Source organism: Ambystoma mexicanum, unplaced genomic scaffold, assembly GCF_040938575.1.
Source record: "Ambystoma mexicanum isolate Mex_15411 unplaced genomic scaffold, UKY_AmexF1_1 Mex_scaf1, whole genome shotgun sequence".
NCBI classification, from domain to species: domain Eukaryota; kingdom Metazoa; phylum Chordata; class Amphibia; order Caudata; family Ambystomatidae; genus Ambystoma; species Ambystoma mexicanum.
In genome coordinates, this window is record NW_027182324.1 from 2,305,649 (window position 1) to 2,328,492 (window position 22,844).

General features: G+C 40.9%; 21 non-coding genes across 21 annotated transcripts; all 21 read left to right on the forward strand.

The window, feature by feature from the left end:
- Nucleotides 1-44: 44 nt before the first annotated feature.
- On the forward strand, nucleotides 45-118 carry TRNAT-AGU (transfer RNA threonine (anticodon AGU)). The gene has a single exon. It is a non-coding gene; the product is annotated as a tRNA-Thr (tRNA).
- A 768-nt stretch (nucleotides 119-886) lies between these two features.
- TRNAT-AGU (transfer RNA threonine (anticodon AGU)) lies at nucleotides 887-960 on the forward strand. The gene has a single exon. It is a non-coding gene; the product is annotated as a tRNA-Thr (tRNA).
- Nucleotides 961-1,727: 767 nt separating this feature from the next.
- TRNAT-AGU (transfer RNA threonine (anticodon AGU)) lies at nucleotides 1,728-1,801 on the forward strand. The gene has a single exon. It is a non-coding gene; the product is annotated as a tRNA-Thr (tRNA).
- Nucleotides 1,802-4,251: 2,450 nt separating this feature from the next.
- TRNAT-AGU (transfer RNA threonine (anticodon AGU)) lies at nucleotides 4,252-4,325 on the forward strand. Its single transcript has one exon. It is a non-coding gene; the product is annotated as a tRNA-Thr (tRNA).
- A 767-nt stretch (nucleotides 4,326-5,092) lies between these two features.
- Nucleotides 5,093-5,166, forward strand: TRNAT-AGU (transfer RNA threonine (anticodon AGU)). The gene has a single exon. It is a non-coding gene; the product is annotated as a tRNA-Thr (tRNA).
- A 767-nt stretch (nucleotides 5,167-5,933) lies between these two features.
- TRNAT-AGU (transfer RNA threonine (anticodon AGU)) lies at nucleotides 5,934-6,007 on the forward strand. The gene has a single exon. It is a non-coding gene; the product is annotated as a tRNA-Thr (tRNA).
- Nucleotides 6,008-7,614: 1,607 nt separating this feature from the next.
- On the forward strand, nucleotides 7,615-7,688 carry TRNAT-AGU (transfer RNA threonine (anticodon AGU)). The gene has a single exon. It is a non-coding gene; the product is annotated as a tRNA-Thr (tRNA).
- Nucleotides 7,689-8,455: 767 nt separating this feature from the next.
- TRNAT-AGU (transfer RNA threonine (anticodon AGU)) lies at nucleotides 8,456-8,529 on the forward strand. The gene has a single exon. It is a non-coding gene; the product is annotated as a tRNA-Thr (tRNA).
- Nucleotides 8,530-9,297: 768 nt separating this feature from the next.
- Nucleotides 9,298-9,371, forward strand: TRNAT-AGU (transfer RNA threonine (anticodon AGU)). Its single transcript has one exon. It is a non-coding gene; the product is annotated as a tRNA-Thr (tRNA).
- A 1,607-nt stretch (nucleotides 9,372-10,978) lies between these two features.
- On the forward strand, nucleotides 10,979-11,052 carry TRNAT-AGU (transfer RNA threonine (anticodon AGU)). Its single transcript has one exon. It is a non-coding gene; the product is annotated as a tRNA-Thr (tRNA).
- Nucleotides 11,053-11,819: 767 nt separating this feature from the next.
- Nucleotides 11,820-11,893, forward strand: TRNAT-AGU (transfer RNA threonine (anticodon AGU)). Its single transcript has one exon. It is a non-coding gene; the product is annotated as a tRNA-Thr (tRNA).
- A 1,609-nt stretch (nucleotides 11,894-13,502) lies between these two features.
- Nucleotides 13,503-13,576, forward strand: TRNAT-AGU (transfer RNA threonine (anticodon AGU)). Its single transcript has one exon. It is a non-coding gene; the product is annotated as a tRNA-Thr (tRNA).
- Nucleotides 13,577-14,343: 767 nt separating this feature from the next.
- TRNAT-AGU (transfer RNA threonine (anticodon AGU)) lies at nucleotides 14,344-14,417 on the forward strand. The gene has a single exon. It is a non-coding gene; the product is annotated as a tRNA-Thr (tRNA).
- Nucleotides 14,418-15,184: 767 nt separating this feature from the next.
- TRNAT-AGU (transfer RNA threonine (anticodon AGU)) lies at nucleotides 15,185-15,258 on the forward strand. The gene has a single exon. It is a non-coding gene; the product is annotated as a tRNA-Thr (tRNA).
- Nucleotides 15,259-16,025: 767 nt separating this feature from the next.
- TRNAT-AGU (transfer RNA threonine (anticodon AGU)) lies at nucleotides 16,026-16,099 on the forward strand. The gene has a single exon. It is a non-coding gene; the product is annotated as a tRNA-Thr (tRNA).
- A 1,607-nt stretch (nucleotides 16,100-17,706) lies between these two features.
- TRNAT-AGU (transfer RNA threonine (anticodon AGU)) lies at nucleotides 17,707-17,780 on the forward strand. The gene has a single exon. It is a non-coding gene; the product is annotated as a tRNA-Thr (tRNA).
- Nucleotides 17,781-18,547: 767 nt separating this feature from the next.
- On the forward strand, nucleotides 18,548-18,621 carry TRNAT-AGU (transfer RNA threonine (anticodon AGU)). The gene has a single exon. It is a non-coding gene; the product is annotated as a tRNA-Thr (tRNA).
- Nucleotides 18,622-19,389: 768 nt separating this feature from the next.
- Nucleotides 19,390-19,463, forward strand: TRNAT-AGU (transfer RNA threonine (anticodon AGU)). The gene has a single exon. It is a non-coding gene; the product is annotated as a tRNA-Thr (tRNA).
- A 767-nt stretch (nucleotides 19,464-20,230) lies between these two features.
- On the forward strand, nucleotides 20,231-20,304 carry TRNAT-AGU (transfer RNA threonine (anticodon AGU)). Its single transcript has one exon. It is a non-coding gene; the product is annotated as a tRNA-Thr (tRNA).
- Nucleotides 20,305-21,072: 768 nt separating this feature from the next.
- TRNAT-AGU (transfer RNA threonine (anticodon AGU)) lies at nucleotides 21,073-21,146 on the forward strand. The gene has a single exon. It is a non-coding gene; the product is annotated as a tRNA-Thr (tRNA).
- Nucleotides 21,147-22,752: 1,606 nt separating this feature from the next.
- On the forward strand, nucleotides 22,753-22,826 carry TRNAT-AGU (transfer RNA threonine (anticodon AGU)). The gene has a single exon. It is a non-coding gene; the product is annotated as a tRNA-Thr (tRNA).
- The last annotated feature ends 18 nt before the right edge of the window (nucleotides 22,827-22,844 follow it).

Below are 22,844 nucleotides of genomic sequence, written 5' to 3' on the forward strand. Positions count from 1 at the left end.
CTAAATGATTACATGAGGAAGGAAAGGAGACCAGATGCAAAAAAGGTGCTGTGGCTTAGTTGGTTAAAGCGCCTGTCTAGTAAACAGGAGATCCTGAGTTCGAATCTCAGCAGCGCCTGTCTGCTTTTTTTTCGACCAATCTGTCTCCCCAATATTAAAACTTTGTACAAAGATTGTTATTTCATGCTATTTAGAAGCACAGTCAGGCTTGAAATGTTGGCAAAGCATCCAAGAATTCTGCACTCCACTACCTTAGAGTCATATTGCCCAAGGTTGCGATGCCATCAGAAATAGCACATATTAGAATGAGCAATTCATATTTCCTGCTAAATTTTTTGTAAAAGAAGCAAAGATACGCCTGAACAGGGACTTGAACCCTTGACCCTCAGATTAAAAGTCTGATGCTCTACCGACTGAGCTATCCAGGCACAGGGATCACTGCCCATTTGAAACTTGATTTTCACTCTACAGCACCTCCATACATGGCTACCTCACTGGTCAATAAAGGAAATGAATTACTAGTGCATTACACACATTTTGACACTGGAGACATAACTTTTTTCAGTCATTCCGTATCCAGATATAGAGATTTGCAGCATCTAGGACTTTAATGTTCACCCACTTACGGATTTGAATGTTTTGCCACATTCATGAGTGCAAACTTGCTCCCCAGTAAAGACGAACATGTGCTCCTCAATGCACACACTGGGCAATGCAGTCCACTCTAAATCGACGATTAATGACATGCTCGTTTTGTGCAATGGAGTTTCAGTCAATTGGAAAACATTTTGAAAAGTTATATTGCAACAGAAGCCCAGCCTTAAAAAAAGTGGATTTCACTTCTAAATGATTACATGAGGAAGGAAAGGAGACCAGATGCAAAAAAGGTGCTGTGGCTTAGTTGGTTAAAGCGCCTGTCTAGTAAACAGGAGATCCTGAGTTCGAATCTCAGCAGCGCCTGTCTGCTTTTTTTTCGACCAAACTGTCTCCCCAATATTAAAACTTTGTACAAAGATTGCTGTTTCATGCTATTTAGAAGCACAGTCAGGCTTGAAATGTTGGCAAAGCATCCAAGAACTCTGGACTCCACTACCTTAGAGTCATATTGCCCAAGGTTGCGATGCCATCAGAAATAGCACATATTAGAATGAGCAATTCATATTTCCTGCTTAATTTTTTGTAAAAGAAGCAAAGGTACGCCTGAACAGGGACTTGAACCCTGGACCCTCAGATTAAAAGTCTGATGCTCTACCGACTGAGCTATCCAGGCACAAGGATCACTGCCCATTTGAAACTTGATTTTCACTCTACAGCACCTCCATACATGGCTACCTCACTGGTCAATAAAGGAAATGAATTACTAGTGCATTACACACATTTTGACACTGGAGACATAACTTTTTTCAGTCATTCCGTATCCAGATATAGAGATTTGCAGCATCTAGGACTTTAATGTTCACCCACTAACGGATTTGAATGTTTTGCCACATTCATGAGTGCAAACTTGCTCCCCAGTAAAGACGAACATGTGCTCCTCAATGCACACACTGGGCAATGTAGTCCACTCTAAATCGACGATTAATGACATGCTCGTTTTGTGCAATGGAGTTTCAGTCAATTGGAAAACATTTTGAAAAGTTATATTGCAACAGAAGCCCAGCCTTAAAAAAGTGGATTTCACTTCTGATTGATTACATGAGGAAGGAAAGGAGACCAGATGCAAAAAAGGTGCTGTGGCTTAGTTGGTTAAAGCGCCTGTCTAGTAAACAGGAGATCCTGAGTTCGAATCTCAGCAGCGCCTGTCTGCTTTTTTTTCGACCAATCTGTCTCCCCAATATTAAAACTTTGTACAAAGACTGCTATTTCATGCTATTTAGAAGCACAGTCAGGCTTGAAATGTTGGCAAAGCATCCAAGAACTCTGGACTCCACTACCTTAGAGTCATATTGCCCAAGGTTGCGATGCCATCAGAAACAGCACATATTAGAATGAGCAATTCATATTTCCTGCTTAATTTTTTGTAAAAGAAGCAAAGGTACGCCTGAGCAGGGACTTGAACCCTGGACCCTCAGATTAAAAGTCTGATGCTCTACCGACTGAGCTATCCAGGCACAGGGATCACTGCCCATTTGAAACTTGATTTTCACTCTACAGCACCTCCATACATGGCTACCTCACTGGTCAATAAAGGAAATGAATTACTAGTGCATTACACACATTTTGACACTGGAGACATAACTTTTTTCAGTCATTCCGTATCCAGATATAGAGATTTGCAGCATCTAGGACTTTAATGTTCACCCACTTACGGATTTGAATGTTTTGCCACATTCATGAGTGCAAACTTGCTCCCCAGTAAAGACGAACATGTGCTCCTCAATGCACACACTGGGCAATGCAGTCCACTCTAAATCGACGATTAATGACATGCTCGTTTTGTGCAATGGAGTTTCAGTCAATTGGAAAACATTTTGAAAAGTTATATTGCAACAGAAGCCCAGCCTTAAAAAAGTGGATTTCACTTCTAAATGATTACATGAGGAAGGAAAGGAGACCAGATGCAAAAAAGGTGCTGTGGCTTAGTTGGTTAAAGCGCCTGTCTAGTAAACAGGAGATCCTGAGTTTGAATCTCAGCAGCGCCTGTCTGCTTTTTTTTCGACCAATCTGTCTCCCCAATATTAAAACTTTGTACAAAGATTGCTGTTTCATGCTATTTAGAAGCACAGTCAGGCTTGAAATGTTGGCAAAGCATCCAAGAACTCTGGACTCCACTACCTTAGAGTCATATTGCCCAAGGTTGCGATGCCATCAGAAATAGCACATATTAGAATGAGCAATTCATATTTCCTGCTTAATTTTTTGTAAAAGAAGCAAAGGTACGCCTGAACAGGGACTTGAACCCTGGACCCTCAGATTAAAAGTCTGATGCTCTACCGACTGAGCTATCCAGGCACAGGGATCACTGCCCATTTGAAACTTGATTTTCACTCTACAGCACCTCCATACATGGCTACCTCACTGGTCAATAAAGGAAATGAATTACTAGTGCATTGCACACATTTTGACACTGGAGACATAACTTTTTTCAGTCATTCCGTATCCAGATATAGAGATTTGCAGCATCTAGGACTTTAATGTTCACCCACTTACGGATTTGAATGTTTTGCCACATTCATGAGTGCAAAATTGCTCCCCAGTAAAGGCGAACATGTGCTCCTCAATACACACACTGGGCAATGCAGTCCACTCTAAATCAACGATTAATGACATGCTCGTTTTGTGCAATGGAGTTTCAGTCAATTGGAAAACATTTTGTAAAGTTATATTGCAACAGAAGCCCAGCCTTAAAAAAAGTGGATTTCACTTCTAAATGATTACATGAGGAAGGAAAGGAGATCAGATGCAAAAGAGGTGCTGTGGCTTAGTTGGTTAAAGCGCCTGTCTAGTAAACAGGAGATCCTGAGTTCGAATCTCAACAGCCCCTCTCTGCTTTTTTTTCGACCAATCTGTCTCCCCAATATTAAAACTTTGTACAAAGATTGTTATTTCATGCTATTTAGAAGCACAGTCAGGCTTGAAATGTTGGCAAAGCATCCAAGAATTCTGGACTCCACTACCTTAGAGTCATATTGCCCAAGGTTGCGATGCCATCAGAAATAGCACATATTAGAATGAGCAATTCATATTTCCTGCTAAATTTTTTGTAAAAGAAGCAAAGATACGCCTGAACAGGGACTTGAACCCTGGACCCTCAGATTAAAAGTCTGATGCTCTACCGACTGAGCTATCCAGGCACAGGGATCACTGCCTATTTGAAACTTGATTTTCACTCTACAGCACCTCCATACATGGCTACCTCACTGGTCAATAAAGGAAATGAATTACTAGTGCATTACACACATTTTGACACTGGAGACATAACTTTTTTCAGTCATTCCGTATCCAGATATAGAGATTTGCAGCATCTAGGACTTTAATGTTCACCCACTTACGGATTTGAATGTTTTGCCACATTCATGAGTGCAAACTTGCTCCCCAGTAAAGACGAACATGTGCTCCTCAATGCACACACTGGGCAATGCAGTCCACTCTAAATCGACGATTAATGACATGCTCGTTTTGTGCAATGGAGTTTCAGTCAATTGGAAAACATTTTGAAAAGTTATATTGCAACAGAAGCCCAGCCTTAAAAAAGTGGATTTCACTTCTAAATGATTACATGAGGAAGGAAAGGAGACCAGATGCAAAAAGGGTGCTGTGGCTTAGTTGGTTAAAGCGCCTGTCTAGTAAACAGGAGATCCTGAGTTCGAATCTCAGCAGCGCCTGTCTGCTTTTTTTTCGACCAATCTGTCTCCCCAATATTAAAACTTTGTACAAAGATTGCTATTTCATGCTATTTAGAAGCACAGTGAGGCTTGAAATGTTGGCAAAGCATCCAAGAACTCTGGACTCCACTACCTTAGAGTCATATTGCCCAAGGTTGCGATGCCATCAGAAATAGCACATATTAGAATGAGCAATTCATATTTCCTGCTTAATTTTTTGTAAAAGAAGCAAAGGTACGCCTGAACAGGGACTTGAACCCTGGACCCTCAGATTAAAAGTCTGATGCTCTACCGACTGAGCTATCCAGGTACAGGGATCACTGCCCATTTGAAACTTGATTTTCACTCTACAGCACCTCCATACATGGCTACCTCACTGGTCAATAAAGGAAATGAATTACTAGTGCATTACACACATTTTGACACTGGAGACATAACTTTTTTCAGTCATTCCGTATCCAGATATAGAGATTTGCAGCATCTAGGACTTTAATGTTCACCCACTTACGGATTTGAATGTTTTGCCACATTCATGACTGCAAACTTGCTCCCCAGTAAAGACGAACATGTGCTCCTCAATGCACACACTGGGCAATGCAGTCCACTCTAAATCGACGATTAATGACATGCTCGTTTTGTGCAATGGAGTTTCAGTCAATTGGAAAACATTTTGAAAAGTTATATTGCAACAGAAGCCCAGCCTTAAAAAAGTGGATTTCACTTCTAAATGATTACATGAGGAAGGAAAGGAGACCAGATGCAAATAAGGTGCTGTGGCTTAGTTGGTTAAAGCGCCTGTCTAGTAAACAGGAGATCCTGAGTTCGAATCTCAGCAGCGCCTGTCTGCTTTTTTTTCGACCAATCTGTCTCCCCAATATTAAAACTTTGTACAAAGATTGCTGTTTCATGCTATTTAGAAGCACTGTCAGGCTTGAAATGTTGGCAAAGCATCCAAGAACTCTGGACTCCACTACCTTAGAGTCATATTGCCCAAGGTTGCGATGCCATCAGAAATAGCACATATTAGAATGAGCAATTCATATTTCCTGCTTAATTTTTTGTAAAAGAAGCAATGGTACGCCTGAACAGGGACTTGAACCCTGGACCCTCAGATTAAAAGTCTGATGCTCTACCGACTGAGCTATCCAGGCACAAGGATCACTGCCCATTTGAAACTTGATTTTCACTCTACAGCACCTCCATACATGGCTACCTCACTGGTCAATAAAGGAAATGAATTACTAGTGCATTACACACATTTTGACACTGGAGACATAACTTTTTTCAGTCATTCCGTATCCAGATATAGAGATTTGCAGCATCTAGGACTTTAATGTTCACCCACTTACGGATTTGAATGTTTTGCCACATTCATGAGTGCAAACTTGCTCCCCAGTAAAGACGAACATGTGCTCCTCAATGCACACACTGGGCAATGCAGTCCACTCTAAATCGACGATTAATGACATGCTCGTTTTGTGCAATGGAGTTTCAGTCAATTGGAAAACATTTTGAAAAGTTATATTGCAACAGAAGCCCAGCCTTAAAAAAGTGGATTTCACTTCTAAATGATTACATGAGGAAGGAAAGGAGACCAGATGCAAAAAAGGTGCTGTGGCTTAGTTGGTTAAAGCGCCTGTCTAGTAAACAGGAGATCCTGAGTTCGAATCTCAGCAGCGCCTGTCTGCTTTTTTTTCGACCAATCTGTCTCCCCAATATTAAAACTTTGTACAAAGATTGCTATTTCATGCTATTTAGAAGCACAGTCAGGCTTGAAATGTTGGCAAAGCATCCAAGAACTCTGGACTCCACTACCTTAGAATCATATTGCCCAAGGTTGCGATGCCATCAGAAATAGCACATATTAGAATGAGCAATTCATATTTCCTGCTTAATTTTTTGTAAAAGAAGCAAAGGTACGCCTGAACAGGGACTTGAACCCTGGACCCTCAGATTAAAAGTCTGATGCTCTACCGACTGAGCTATCCAGGCACAAGGATCACTGCCCATTTGAAACTTGATTTTCACTCTACAGCACCTCCATACATGGCTACCTCACTGGTCAATAAAGGAAATGAATTACTAGTGCATTACACACATTTTGACACTGGAGACATAACTTTTTTCAGTCATTCCGTATCCAGATATAGAGATTTGCAGCATCTAGGACTTTAATGTTCACCCACTTACGGATTTGAATGTTTTGCCACATTCATGAGTGCAAAATTGCTCCCCAGTAAAGGCGAACATGTGCTCCTCAATACACACACTGGGCAATGCAGTCCACTCTAAATCAACGATTAATGACATGCTCGTTTTGTGCAATGGAGTTTCAGTCAATTGGAAAACATTTTGTAAAGTTATATTGCAACAGAAGCCCAGCCTTAAAAAAAGTGGATTTCACTTCTAAATGATTACATGAGGAAGGACAGGAGATCAGATGCAAAAGAGGTGCTGTGGCTTAGTTGGTTAAATCGCCTGTCTAGTAAACTGGAGATCCTGAGTTCGAATCTCAGCAGCGCCTGTCTGCTTTTTTTTTGACCAATCTGTCTCCCCAATATTAAAACTTTGTACAAAGATTATTTCATGCTATTTAGAAGCACAGTCAGGCTTGAAATGTTGGCAAAGCATCCAAGAATTCTGGACTCCACTACCTTAGAGTCATATTGCCCAAGGTTGCGATGCCATCAGAAATAGCACATATTAGAATGAGCAATTCATATTTCCTGCTAAATTTTTTGTAAAAGAAGCAAAGATACGCCTGAACAGGGACTTGAACCCTGGACCCTCAGATTAAAAGTCTGATGCTCTACTGACTGAGCTATCCAGGCACAGGGATCACTGCCCATTTGAAACTTGATTTTCACTCTACAGCACCTCCATACATGGCTACCTCACTGGTCAATAAAGGAAATGAATTACTAGTGCATTACACACATTTTGACACTGGAGACATAACTTTTTTCAGTCATTCCGTATCCAGATATAGAGATTTGCAGCATCTAGGACTTTAATGTTCACCCACTTACGGATTTGAATGTTTTGCCACATTCATGAGTGCAAAATTGCTCCCCAGTAAAGGCGAACATGTGCTCCCCAATACACACACTGGGCAATGCAGTCCACTCTAAATCAACGATTAATGACATGCTCGTTTTGTGCAATGGAGTTTCAGTCAATTGGAAAACATTTTGTAAAGTTATATTGCAACAGAAGCCCAGCCTTAAAAAAAGTGGATTTCACTTCTAAATGATTACATGAGGAAGGAAAGGAGATCAGATGCAAAAGAGGTGCTGTGGCTTAGTTGGTTAAAGCGCCTGTCTAGTAAACAGGAGATCCTGAGTTCGAATCTCAGCAGCGCCTGTCTGCTTTTTTTTCGACCAATCTGTCTCCCCAATATTAAAACTTTGTACAAAGATTGTTATTTCATGCTATTTAGAAGCACAGTCAGGCTTGAAATGTTGGCAAAGCATCCAAGAATTCTGGACTCCACTACCTTAGAGTCATATTGCCCAAGGTTGCGATGCCATCAGAAATAGCACATATTAGAATGAGCAATTCATATTTCCTGCTAAATTTTTTGTAAAAGAAGCAAAGATACGCCTGAACAGGGACTTGAACCCTGGACCCTCAGATTAAAAGTCTGATGCTCTACCGACTGAGCTATCCAGGCACAGGGATCACTGCCCATTTGAAACTTGATTTTCACTCTACAGCACCTCCATACATGGCTACCTCACTGGTCAATAAAGGAAATGAATTACTAGTGCATTACACACATTTTGACACTGGAGACATAACTTTTTTCAGTCATTCCGTATCCAGATATAGAGATTTGCAGCATCTAGGACTTTAATGTTCACCCACTTACGGATTTGAATGTTTTGCCACATTCATGAGTGCAAACTTGCTCCCCAGTAAAGACGAACATGTGCTCCTCAATGCACACACTGGGCAATGCAGTCCACTCTAAATCGACGATTAATGACATGCTCGTTTTGTGCAATGGAGTTTCAGTCAATTGGAAAACATTTTGAAAAGTTATATTGCAACAGAAGCCCAGCCTTAAAAAAGTGGATTTCACTTCTAAATGATTACATGAGGAAGGAAAGGAGACCAGATGCAAAAAAGGTGCTGTGGCTTAGTTGGTTAAAGCGCCTGTCTAGTAAACAGGAGATCCTGAGTTCGAATCTCAGCAGCGCCTGTCTGCTTTTTTTTCAACCAATCTGTCTCCCCAATATTAAAACTTTGTACAAAGATTGCTGTTTCATGCTATTTAGAAGCACAGTCAGGCTTGAAATGTTGGCAAAGCATCCAAGAACTCTGGACTCCACTACCTTAGAGTCATATTGCCCAAGGTTGCGATGCCATCAGAAATAGCACATATTAGAATGAGCAATTCATATTTCCTGCTTAATTTTTTGTAAAAGAAGCAAAGGTACGCCTGAACAGGGACTTGAACCCTGGACCCTCAGATTAAAAGTCTGATGCTCTACCGACTGAGCTATCCAGGCACAAGGATCACTGCCCATTTGAAACTTGATTTTCACTCTACAGCACCTCCATACATGGCTACCTCACTGGTCAATAAAGGAAATGAATTACTAGGGCATTACACACATTTTGACACTGGAGACATAACTTTTTTCAGTCATTCCGTATCCAGATATAGAGATTTGCAGCATCTAGGACTTTAATGTTCACCCACTTACGGATTTGAATGTTTTGCCACATTCATGAGTGCAAAATTGCTCCCCAGTAAAGGCGAACATGTGCTCCCCAATACACACACTGGGCAATGCAGTCCACTCTAAATCAACGATTAATGACATGCTCGTTTTGTGCAATGGAGTTTCAGTCAATTGGAAAACATTTTGTAAAGTTATATTGCAACAGAAGCCCAGCCTTAAAAAAAGTGGATTTCACTTCTAAATGATTACATGAGGAAGGAAAGGAGATCAGATGCAAAAGAGGTGCTGTGGCTTAGTTGGTTAAAGCGCCTGTCTAGTAAACAGGAGATCCTGAGTTCGAATCTCAGCAGCGCCTGTCTGCTTTTTTTTCGACCAATCTGTCTCCCCAATATTAAAACTTTGTACAAAGATTGTTATTTCATGCTATTTAGAAGCACAGTCAGGCTTGAAATGTTGGCAAAGCATCCAAGAATTCTGGACTCCACTACCTTAGAGTCATATTGCCCAAGGTTGCGATGCCATCAGAAATAGCACATATTAGAATGAGCAATTCATATTTCCTGCTAAATTTTTTGTAAAAGAAGCAAAGATACGCCTGAACAGGGACTTGAACCCTGGACCCTCAGATTAAAAGTCTGATGCTCTACCGACTGAGCTATCCAGGCACAGGGATCACTGCCCATTTGAAACTTGATTTTCACTCTACAGCACCTCCATACATGGCTACCTCACTGGTCAATAAAGGAAATGAATTACTAGTGCATTACACACATTTTGACACTGGAGACATAACTTTTTTCAGTCATTCCGTATCCAGATATAGAGATTTGCAGCATCTAGGACTTTAATGTTCACCCACTTACGGATTTGAATGTTTTGCCACATTCATGAGTGCAAAATTGCTCCCCAGTAAAGGCGAACATGTGCTCCTCAATACACACACTGGGCAATGCAGTCCACTCTAAGTCAACGATTAATGACATGCTCGTTTTGTGCAATGGAGTTTCAGTCAATTGGAAAACATTTTGTAAAGTTATATTGCAACAGAAGCCCAGCCTTAAAAAAAGTGGATTTCACTTCTAAATGATTACATGAGGAAGGACAGGAGATCAGATGCAAAAGAGGTGCTGTGGCTTAGTTGGTTAAAGCGCCTGTCTAGTAAACTGGAGATCCTGAGTTCGAATCTCAGCAGCGCCTGTCTGCTTTTTTTTTGACCAATCTGTCTCCCCAATATTAAAACTTTGTACAAAGATTATTTCATGCTATTTAGAAGCACAGTCAGGCTTGAAATGTTGGCAAAGCATCCAAGAATTCTGGACTCCACTACCTTAGAGTCATATTGCCCAAGGTTGCGATGCCATCAGAAATAGCACATATTAGAATGAGCAATTCATATTTCCTGCTAAATTTTTTGTAAAAGAAGCAAAGATACGCCTGAACAGGGACTTGAACCCTGGACCCTCAGATTAAAAGTCTGATGCTCTACCGACTGAGCTATCCAGGCACAGGGATCACTGCCCATTTGAAACTTGATTTTCACTCTACAGCACCTCCATACATGGCTACCTCACTGGTCAATAAAGGAAATGAATTACTAGTGCATTACACACATTTTGACACTGGAGACATAACTTTTTTCAGTCATTCCGTATCCAGATATAGAGATTTGCAGCATCTAGGACTTTAATGTTCACCCACTTACGGATTTGAATGTTTTGCCACATTCATGAGTGCAAAATTGCTCCCCAGTAAAGGCGAACATGTGCTCCCCAATACACACACTGGGCAATGCAGTCCACTCTAAATCAACGATTAATGACATGCTCGTTTTGTGCAATGGAGTTTCAGTCAATTGGAAAACATTTTGTAAAGTTATATTGCAACAGAAGCCCAGCCTTAAAAAAAGTGGATTTCACTTCTAAATGATTACATGAGGAAGGAAAGGAGATCAGATGCAAAAGAGGTGCTGTGGCTTAGTTGGTTAAAGCGCCTGTCTAGTAAACAGGAGATCCTGAGTTCGAATCTCAGCAGCGCCTGTCTGCTTTTTTTTCGACCAATCTGTCTCCCCAATATTAAAACTTTGTACAAAGATTGTTATTTCATGCTATTTAGAAGCACAGTCAGGCTTGAAATGTTGGCAAAGCATCCAAGAATTCTGGACTCCACTACCTTAGAGTCATATTGCCCAAGGTTGCGATGCCATCAGAAATAGCACATATTAGAATGAGCAATTCATATTTCCTGCTAAATTTTTTGTAAAAGAAGCAAAGATACGCCTGAACAGGGACTTGAACCCTGGACCCTCAGATTAAAAGTCTGATGCTCTACCGACTGAGCTATCCAGGCACAGGGATCACTGCCCATTTGAAACTTGATTTTCACTCTACAGCACCTCCATACATGGCTACCTCACTGGTCAATAAAGGAAATGAATTACTAGTGCATTACACACATTTTGACACTGGAGACATAACTTTTTTCAGTCATTCCGTATCCAGATATAGAGATTTGCAGCATCTAGGACTTTAATGTTCACCCACTTACGGATTTGAATGTTTTGCCACATTCATGAGTGCAAACTTGCTCCCCAGTAAAGACGAACATGTGCTCCTCAATGCACACACTGGGCAATGCAGTCCACTCTAAATCGACGATTAATGACATGCTCGTTTTGTGCAATGGAGTTTCAGTCAATTGGAAAACATTTTGAAAAGTTATATTGCAACAGAAGCCCAGCCTTAAAAAAGTGGATTTCACTTCTAAATGATTACATGAGGAAGGAAAGGAGACCAGATGCAAAAAAGGTGCTGTGGCTTAGTTGGTTAAAGCGCCTGTCTAGTAAACAGGAGATCCTGAGTTCGAATCTCAGCAGCGCCTGTCTGCTTTTTTTTCGACCAATCTGTCTCCCCAATATTAAAACTTTGTACAAAGATTGCTGTTTCATGCTATTTAGAAGCACAGTCAGGCTTGAAATGTTGGCAAAGCATCCAAGAACTCTGGACTCCACTACCTTAGAGTCATATTGCCCAAGGTTGCGATGCCATCAGAAATAGCACATATTAGAATGAGCAATTCATATTTCCTGCTTAATTTTTTGTAAAAGAAGCAAAGGTACGCCTGAACAGGGACTTGAACCCTGGACCCTCAGATTAAAAGTCTGATGCTCTACCGACTGAGCTATCCAGGCACAAGGATCACTGCCCATTTGAAACTTGATTTTCACTCTACAGCACCTCCATACATGGCTACCTCACTGGTCAATAAAGGAAATGAATTACTAGGGCATTACACACATTTTGACACTGGAGACATAACTTTTTTCAGTCATTCCGTATCCAGATATAGAGATTTGCAGCATCTAGGACTTTAATGTTCACCCACTTACGGATTTGAATGTTTTGCCACATTCATGAGTGCAAAATTGCTCCCCAGTAAAGGCGAACATGTGCTCCCCAATACACACACTGGGCAATGCAGTCCACTCTAAATCAACGATTAATGACATGCTCGTTTTGTGCAATGGAGTTTCAGTCAATTGGAAAACATTTTGTAAAGTTATATTGCAACAGAAGCCCAGCCTTAAAAAAAGTGGATTTCACTTCTAAATGATTACATGAGGAAGGAAAGGAGATCAGATGCAAAAGAGGTGCTGTGGCTTAGTTGGTTAAAGCGCCTGTCTAGTAAACAGGAGATCCTGAGTTCAAATCTCAGCAGCGCCTGTCTGCTTTTTTTTCGACCAATCTGTCTCTCCAATATTAAAACTTTGTACAAAGATTGTTATTTCATGCTATTTAGAAGCACAGTCAGGCTTGAAATGTTGGCAAAGCATCCAAGAATTCTGGACTCCACTACCTTAGAGTCATATTGCCCAAGGTTGCGATGCCATCAGAAATAGCACATATTAGAATGAGCAATTCATATTTCCTGCTAAATTTTTTGTAAAAGAAGCAAAGATACGCCTGAACAGGGACTTGAACCCTGGACCCTCAGATTAAAAGTCTGATGCTCTACCGACTGAGCTATCCAGGCACAGGGATCACTGCCCATTTGAAACTTGATTTTCACTCTACAGCACCTCCATACATGGCTACCTCACTGGTCAATAAAGGAAATGAATTACTAGTGCATTACACACATTTTGACACTGGAGACATAACTTTTTTCAGTCATTCCGTATCCAGATATAGAGATTTGCAGCATCTAGGACTTTAATGTTCACCCACTTACGGATTTGAATGTTTTGCCACATTCATGAGTGCAAACTTGCTCCCCAGTAAAGACGAACATGTGCTCCTCAATGCACACACTGGGCAATGCAGTCCACTCTAAATCGACGATTAATGACATGCTCGTTTTGTGCAATGGAGTTTCAGTCAATTGGAAAACATTTTGAAAAGTTATATTGCAACAGAAGCCCAGCCTTAAAAAAGTGGATTTCGCTTCTAAATGATTACATGAGGAAGGAAAGGAGACCAGATGCAAAAAAGGTGCTGTGGCTTAGTTGGTTAAAGCGCCTGTCTAGTAAACAGGAGATCCTGAGTTCGAATCTCAGCAGCGCCTGTCTGCTTTTTTTTCGACCAATCTGTCTCCCCAATATTAAAACTTTGTACAAAGATTGTTATTTCATGCTATTTAGAAGCACAGTCAGGCTTGAAATGTTGGCAAAGCATCCAAGAATTCTGGACTCCACTACCTTAGAGTCATATTGCCCAAGGTTGCGATGCCATCAGAAATAGCACATATTAGAATGAGCAATTCATATTTCCTGCTAAATTTTTTGTAAAAGAAGCAAAGATACGCCTGAACAGGGACTTGAACCCTGGACCCTCAGATTAAAAGTCTGATGCTCTACCGACTGAGCTATCCAGGCACAGGGATCACTGCCCATTTGAAACTTGATTTTCACTCTACAGCACCTCCATACATGGCTACCACACTGGTCAATAAAGGAAATGAATTACTAGTGCATTACACACATTTTGACACTGGAGACATAACTTTTTTCAGTCATTCCGTATCCAGATATAGAGATTTGCAGCATCTAGGACTTTAATGTTCACCCACTTACGGATTTGAATGTTTTGCCACATTCATGAGTGCAAACTTGCTCCCCAGTAAAGACGAACATGTGCTCCTCAATGCACACACTGGGCAATGCAGTCCACTCTAAATCGACGATTAATGACATGCTCGTTTTGTGCAATGGAGTTTCAGTCAATTGGAAAACATTTTGAAAAGTTATATTGCAACAGAAGCCCAGCCTTAAAAAAGTGGATTTCGCTTCTAAATGATTACATGAGGAAGGAAAGGAGACCAGATGCAAAAAAGGTGCTGTGGCTTAGTTGGTTAAAGCGCCTGTCTAGTAAACAGGAGATCCTGAGTTCGAATCTCAGCAGCGCCTGTCTGCTTTTTTTTCGACCAATCTGTCTCCCCAATATTAAAACTTTGTACAAAGATTGCTGTTTCATGCTATTTAGAAGCACAGTCAGGCTTGAAATGTTGGCAAAGCATCCAAGAACTCTGGACTCCACTACCTTAGAGTCATATTGCCCAAGGTTGCGATGCCATCAGAAATAGCACATATTAGAATGAGCAATTCATATTTCCTGCTTAATTTTTTGTAAAAGAAGCAAAGGTACGCCTGAACAGGGACTTGAACCCTGGACCCTCAGATTAAAAGTCTGATGCTCTACCGACTGAGCTATCCAGGCACAAGGATCACTGCCCATTTGAAACTTGATTTTCACTCTACAGCACCTCCATACATGGCTACCTCACTGGTCAATAAAGGAAATGAATTACTAGGCCATTACACACATTTTGACACTGGAGACATAACTTTTTTCAGTCATTCCGTATCCAGATATAGAGATTTGCAGCATCTAGGACTTTAATGTTCACCCACTTACGGATTTGAATGTTTTGCCACATTCATGAGTGCAAACTTGCTCCCCAGTAAAGACGAACATGTGCTCCTCAATGCACACACTGGGCAATGCAGTCCACTCTAAATCGACGATTAATGACATGCTCGTTTTGTGCAATGGAGTTTCAGTCAATTGGAAAACATTTTGAAAAGTTATATTGCAACAGAAGCCCAGCCTTAAAAAAGTGGATTTCACTTCTAAATGACTACATGAGGAAGGAAAGGAGACCAGATGCAAAAAAGGTGCTGTGGCTTAGTTGGTTAAAGCGCCTGTCTAGTAAACAGGAGATCCTGAGTTCGAATCTCAGCAGCGCCTGTCTGCTTTTTTTTCGACCAATCTGTCTCCCCAATATTAAAACTTTGTACAAAGATTGCTGTTTCATGCTATTTAGAAGCACAGTCAGGCTTGAAATGTTGGCAAAGCATCCAAGAATTCTGGACTCCACTACCTTAGAGTCATATTGCCCAAGGTTGCGATGCCATCAGAAATAGCACATATTAGAATGAGCAATTCATATTTCCTGCTAAATTTTTTGTAAAAGAAGCAAAGATACGCCTGAACAGGGACTTGAACCCTGGACCCTCAGATTAAAAGTCTGATGCTCTACCGACTGAGCTATCCAGGCACAGGGATCACTGCCCATTTGAAACTTGATTTTCACTCTACAGCACCTCCATACATGGCTACCTCACTGGTCAATAAAGGAAATGAATTACTAGTGCATTACACACATTTTGACACTGGAGACATAACTTTTTTCAGTCATTCCGTATCCAGATATAGAGATTTGCAGCATCTAGGACTTTAATGTTCACCCACTTACGGATTTGAATGTTTTGCCACATTCATGAGTGCAAACTTGCTCCCCAGTAAAGACGAACATGTGCTCCTCAATGCACACACTGGGCAATGCAGTCCACTCTAAATCGACGATTAATGACATGCTCGTTTTGTGCAATGGAGTTTCAGTCAATTGGAAAACATTTTGAAAAGTTATATTGCAACAGAAGCCCAGCCTTAAAAAAGTGGATTTCGCTTCTAAATGATTACATGAGGAAGGAAAGGAGACCAGATGCAAAAAAGGTGCTGTGGCTTAGTTGGTTAAAGCGCCTGTCTAGTAAACAGGAGATCCTGAGTTCGAATCTCAGCAGCGCCTGTCTGCTTTTTTTTCGACCAATCTGTCTCCCCAATATTAAAACTTTGTACAAAGATTGCTGTTTCATGCTATTTAGAAGCACAGTCAGGCTTGAAATGTTGGCAAAGCATCCAAGAACTCTGGACTCCACTACCTTAGAGTCATATTGCCCAAGGTTGCGATGCCATCAGAAATAGCACATATTAGAATGAGCAATTCATATTTCCTGCTTAATTTTTTGTAAAAGAAGCAAAGGTACGCCTGAACAGGGACTTGAACCCTGGACCCTCAGATTAAAAGTCTGATGCTCTACCGACTGAGCTATCCAGGCACAAGGATCACTGCCCATTTGAAACTTGATTTTCACTCTACAGCACCTCCATACATGGCTACCTCACTGGTCAATAAAGGAAATGAATTACTAGGGCATTACACACATTTTGACACTGGAGACATAACTTTTTTCAGTCATTCCGTATCCAGATATAGAGATTTGCAGCATCTAGGACTTTAATGTTCACCCACTTACGGATTTGAATGTTTTGCCACATTCATGAGTGCAAAATTGCTCCCCAGTAAAGGCGAACATGTGCTCCTCAATACACACACTGGGCAATGCAGTCCACTCTAAATCAACGATTAATGACATGCTCGTTTTGTGCAATGGAGTTTCAGTCAATTGGAAAACATTTTGTAAAGTTATATTGCAACAGAAGCCCAGCCTTAAAAAAAGTGGATTTCACTTCTAAATGATTACATGAGGAAGGACAGGAGATCAGATGCAAAAGAGGTGCTGTGGCTTAGTTGGTTAAAGCGCCTGTCTAGTAAACTGGAGATCCTGAGTTCGAATCTCAGCAGCGCCTGTCTGCTTTTTTTTTGACCAATCTGTCTCCCCAATATTAAAACTTTGTACAAAGATTATTTCATGCTATTTAGAAGCACAGTCAGGCTTGAAATGTTGGCAAAGCATCCAAGAATTCTGGACTCCACTACCTTAGAGTCATATTGCCCAAGGTTGCGATGCCATCAGAAATAGCACATATTAGAATGAGCAATTCATATTTCCTGCTAAATTTTTTGTAAAAGAAGCAAAGATACGCCTGAACAGGGACTTGAACCCTGGACCCTCAGATTAAAAGTCTGATGCTCTACCGACTGAGCTATCCAGGCACAGGGATCACTGCCCATTTGAAACTTGATTTTCACTCTACAGCACCTCCATACATGGCTACCTCACTGGTCAATAAAGGAAATGAATTACTAGTGCATTACACACATTTTGACACTGGAGACATAACTTTTTTCAGTCATTCCGTATCCAGATATAGAGATTTGCAGCATCTAGGACTTTAATGTTCACCCACTTACGGATTTGAATGTTTTGCCACATTCATGAGTGCAAAATTGCTCCCCAGTAAAGGCGAACATGTGCTCCCCAATACACACACTGGGCAATGCAGTCCACTCTAAATCAACGATTAATGACATGCTCGTTTTGTGCAATGGAGTTTCAGTCAATTGGAAAACATTTTGTAAAGTTATATTGCAACAGAAGCCCAGCCTTAAAAAAAGTGGATTTCACTTCTAAATGATTACATGAGGAAGGAAAGGAGATCAGATGCAAAAGAGGTGCTGTGGCTTAGTTGGTTAAAGCGCCTGTCTAGTAAACAGGAGATCCTGAGTTCGAATCTCAGCAGCGCCTGTCTGCTTTTTTTTCGACCAATCTGTCTCCCCAATATTAAAACTTTGTACAAAGATTGTTATTTCATGCTATTTAGAAGCACAGTCAGGCTTGAAATGTTGGCAAAGCATCCAAGAATTCTGGACTCCACTACCTTAGAGTCATATTGCCCAAGGTTGCGATGCCATCAGAAATAGCACATATTAGAATGAGCAATTCATATTTCCTGCTAAATTTTTTGTAAAAGAAGCAAAGATACTCCTGAACAGGGACTTGAACCCTGGACCCTCAGATTAAAAGTCTGATGCTCTACCGACTGAGCTATCCAGGCACAGGGATCACTGCCCATTTGAAACTTGATTTTCACTCTACAGCACCTCCATACATGGCTACCTCACTGGTCAATAAAGGAAATGAATTACTAGTGCATTACACACATTTTGACACTGGAGACATAACTTTTTTCAGTCATTCCGTATCCAGATATAGAGATTTGCAGCATCTAGGACTTTAATGTTCACCCACTTACGGATTTGAATGTTTTGCCACATTCATGAGTGCAAACTTGCTCCCCAGTAAAGACGAACATGTGCTCCTCAATGCACACACTGGGCAATGCAGTCCACTCTAAATCGACGATTAATGACATGCTCGTTTTGTGCAATGGAGTTTCAGTCAATTGGAAAACATTTTGAAAAGTTATATTGCAACAGAAGCCCAGCCTTAAAAAAGTGGATTTCACTTCTAAATGATTACATGAGGAAGGAAAGGAGACCAGATGCAAAAAAGGTGCTGTGGCTTAGTTGGTTAAAGCGCCTGTCTAGTAAACAGGAGATCCTGAGTTCGAATCTCAGCAGCGCCTGTCTGCTTTTTTTTCGACCAATCTGTCTCCCCAATATTAAAACTTTGTACAAAGATTGCTGTTTCATGCTATTTAGAAGCACAGTCAGGCTTGAAATGTTGGCAAAGCATCCAAGAACTCTGGACTCCACTACCTTAGAGTCATATTGCCCAAGGTTGCGATGCCATCAGAAATAGCACATATTAGAATGAGCAATTCATATTTCCTGCTTAATTTTTTGTAAAAGAAGCAAAGGTACGCCTGAACAGGGACTTGAACCCTGGACCCTCAGATTAAAAGTCTGATGCTCTACCGACTGAGCTGTCCAGGCACAAGGATCACTGCCCATTTGAAACTTGATTTTCACTCTACAGCACCTCCATACATGGCTACCTCACTGGTCAATAAAGGAAATGAATTACTAGGGCATTACACACATTTTGACACTGGAGACATAACTTTTTTCAGTCATTCCGTATCCAGATATAGAGATTTGCAGCATCTAGGACTTTAATGTTCACCCACTTACGGATTTGAATGTTTTGCCACATTCATGAGTGCAAAATTGCTCCCCAGTAAAGGCGAACATGTGCTCCCCAATACACACACTGGGCAATGCAGTCCACTCTAAATCAACGATTAATGACATGCTCGTTTTGTGCAATGGAGTTTCAGTCAATTGGAAAACATTTTGTAAAGTTATATTGCAACAGAAGCCCAGCCTTAAAAAAAGTGGATTTCACTTCTAAATGATTACATGAGGAAGGAAAGGAGATCAGATGCAAAAGAGGTGCTGTGGCTTAGTTGGTTAAAGCGCCTGTCTAGTAAACAGGAGATCCTGAGTTCGAATCTCAGCAGCGCCTGTCTGCTTTTTTTTCGACCAATCTGTCTCCCCAATATTAAAACTTTGTACAAAGATTGTTATTTCATGCTATTTAGAAGCACAGTCAGGCTTGAAATGTTGGCAAAGCATCCAAGAATTCTGGACTCCCCTACCTTAGAGTCATATTGCCCAAGGTTGCGATGCCATCAGAAATAGCACATATTAGAATGAGCAATTCATATTTCCTGCTAAATTTTTTGTAAAAGAAGCAAAGATACGCCTGAACAGGGACTTGAACCCTGGACCCTCAGATTAAAAGTCTGATGCTCTACCGACTGAGCTATCCAGGCACAGGGATCACTGCCCATTTGAAACTTGATTTTCACTCTACAGCACCTCCATACATGGCTACCTCACTGGTCAATAAAGGAAATGAATTACTAGTGCATTACACACATTTTGACACTGGAGACATAACTTTTTTCAGTCATTCCGTATCCAGATATAGAGATTTGCAGCATCTAGGACTTTAATGTTCACCCACTTACGGATTTGAATGTTTTGCCACATTCATGAGTGCAAACTTGCTCCCCAGTAAAGACGAACATGTGCTCCTCAATGCACACACTGGGCAATGCAGTCCACTCTAAATCGACGATTAATGACATGCTCGTTTTGTGCAATGGAGTTTCAGTCAATTGGAAAACATTTTGAAAAGTTATATTGCAACAGAAGCCCAGCCTTAAAAAAGTGGATTTCGCTTCTAAATGATTACATGAGGAAGGAAAGGAGACCAGATGCAAAAAAGGTGCTGTGGCTTAGTTGGTTAAAGCGCCTGTCTAGTAAACAGGAGATCCTGAGTTCGAATCTCAGCAGCGCCTGTCTGCTTTTTTTTCGACCAATCTGTCTCCCCAATATTAAAACTTTGTACAAAGATTGCTGTTTCATGCTATTTAGAAGCACAGTCAGGCTTGAAATGTTGGCAAAGCATCCAAGAACTCTGGACTCCACTACCTTAGAGTCATATTGCCCAAGGTTGCGATGCCATCAGAAATAGCACATATTAGAATGAGCAATTCATATTTCCTGCTTAATTTTTTGTAAAAGAAGCAAAGGTACACCTGAACAGGGACTTGAACCCTGGACCCTCAGATTAAAAGTCTGATGCTCTACCGACTGAGCTATCCAGGCACAAGGATCACTGCCCATTTGAAACTTGATTTTCACTCTACAGCACCTCCATACATGGCTACCTCACTGGTCAATAAAGGAAATGAATTACTAGGGCATTACACACATTTTGACACTGGAGACATAACTTTTTTCAGTCATTCCGTATCCAGATATAGAGATTTGCAGCATCTAGGACTTTAATGTTCACCCACTTACGGATTTGAATGTTTTGCCACATTCATGAGTGCAAAATTGCTCCCCAGTAAAGGCGAACATGTGCTCCCCAATACACACACTGGGCAATGCAGTCCACTCTAAATCAACGATTAATGACATGCTCGTTTTGTGCAATGGAGTTTCAGTCAATTGGAAAACATTTTGTAAAGTTATATTGCAACAGAAGCCCAGCCTTAAAAAAAGTGGATTTCACTTCTAAATGATTACATGAGGAAGGAAAGGAGATCAGATGCAAAAGAGGTGCTGTGGCTTAGTTGGTTAAAGCGCCTGTCTAGTAAACAGGAGATCCTGAGTTCGAATCTCAGCAGCGCCTGTCTGCTTTTTTTTCGACCAATCTGTCTCCCCAATATTAAAACTTTGTACAAAGATTGTTATTTCATGCTATTTAGAAGCACAGTCAGGCTTGAAATGTTGGCAAAGCATCCAAGAATTCTGGACTCCACTACCTTAGAGTCATATTGCCCAAGGTTGCGATGCCATCAGAAATAGCACATATTAGAATGAGCAATTCATATTTCCTGCTAAATTTTTTGTAAAAGAAGCAAAGATACGCCTGAACAGGGACTTGAACCCTGGACCCTCAGATTAAAAGTCTGATGCTCTACCGACTGAGCTATCCAGGCACAGGGATCACTGCCCATTTGAAACTTGATTTTCACTCTACAGCACCTCCATACATGGCTACCTCACTGGTCAATAAAGGAAATGAATTACTAGTGCATTACACACATTTTGACACTGGAGACATAACTTTTTTCAGTCATTCCGTATCCAGATATAGAGATTTGCAGCATCTAGGACTTTAATGTTCACCCACTTACGGATTTGAATGTTTTGCCACATTCATGAGTGCAAAATTGCTCCCCAGTAAAGGCGAACATGTGCTCCTCAATACACACACTGGGCAATGCAGTCCACTCTAAATCAACGATTAATGACATGCTCGTTTTGTGCAATGGAGTTTCAGTCAATTGGAAAACATTTTGTAAAGTTATATTGCAACAGAAGCCCAGCCTTAAAAAAAGTGGATTTCACTTCTAAATGATTACATGAGGAAGGACAGGAGATCAGATGCAAAAGAGGTGCTGTGGCTTAGTTGGTTAAAGCGCCTGTCTAGTAAACTGGAGATCCTGAGTTCGAATCTCAGCAGCGCCTGTCTGCTTTTTTTTTGACCAATCTGTCTCCCCAATATTAAAACTTTGTACAAAGATTATTTCATGCTATTTAGAAGCACAGTCAGGCTTGAAATGTTGGCAAAGCATCCAAGAATTCTGGACTCCACTACCTTAGAGTCATATTGCCCAAGGTTGCGATGCCATCAGAAATAGCACATATTAGAATGAGCAATTCATATTTCCTGCTAAATTTTTTGTAAAAGAAGCAAAGATACGCCTGAACAGGGACTTGAACCCTGGACCCTCAGATTAAAAGTCTGATGCTCTACCGACTGAGCTATCCAGGCACAGGGATCACTGCCCATTTGAAACTTGATTTTCACTCTACAGCACCTCCATACATGGCTACCTCACTGGTCAATAAAGGAAATGAATTACTAGTGCATTACACACATTTTGACACTGGAGACATAACTTTTTTCAGTCATTCCGTATCCAGATATAGAGATTTGCAGCATCTAGGACTTTAATGTTCACCCACTTACGGATTTGAATGTTTTGCCACATTCATGAGTGCAAACTTGCTCCCCAGTAAAGACGAACATGTGCTCCTCAATGCACACACTGGGCAATGCAGTCCACTCTAAATCGACGATTAATGACATGCTCGTTTTGTGCAATGGAGTTTCAGTCAATTGGAAAACATTTTGAAAAGTTATATTGCAACAGAAGCCCAGCCTTAAAAAAGTGGATTTCACTTCTAAATGATTACATGAGGAAGGAAAGGAGACCAGATGCAAAAAAGGTGCTGTGGCTTAGTTGGTTAAAGCGCCTGTCTAGTAAACAGGAGATCCTGAGTTCGAATCTCAGCAGCGCCTGTCTGCTTTTTTTTCGAC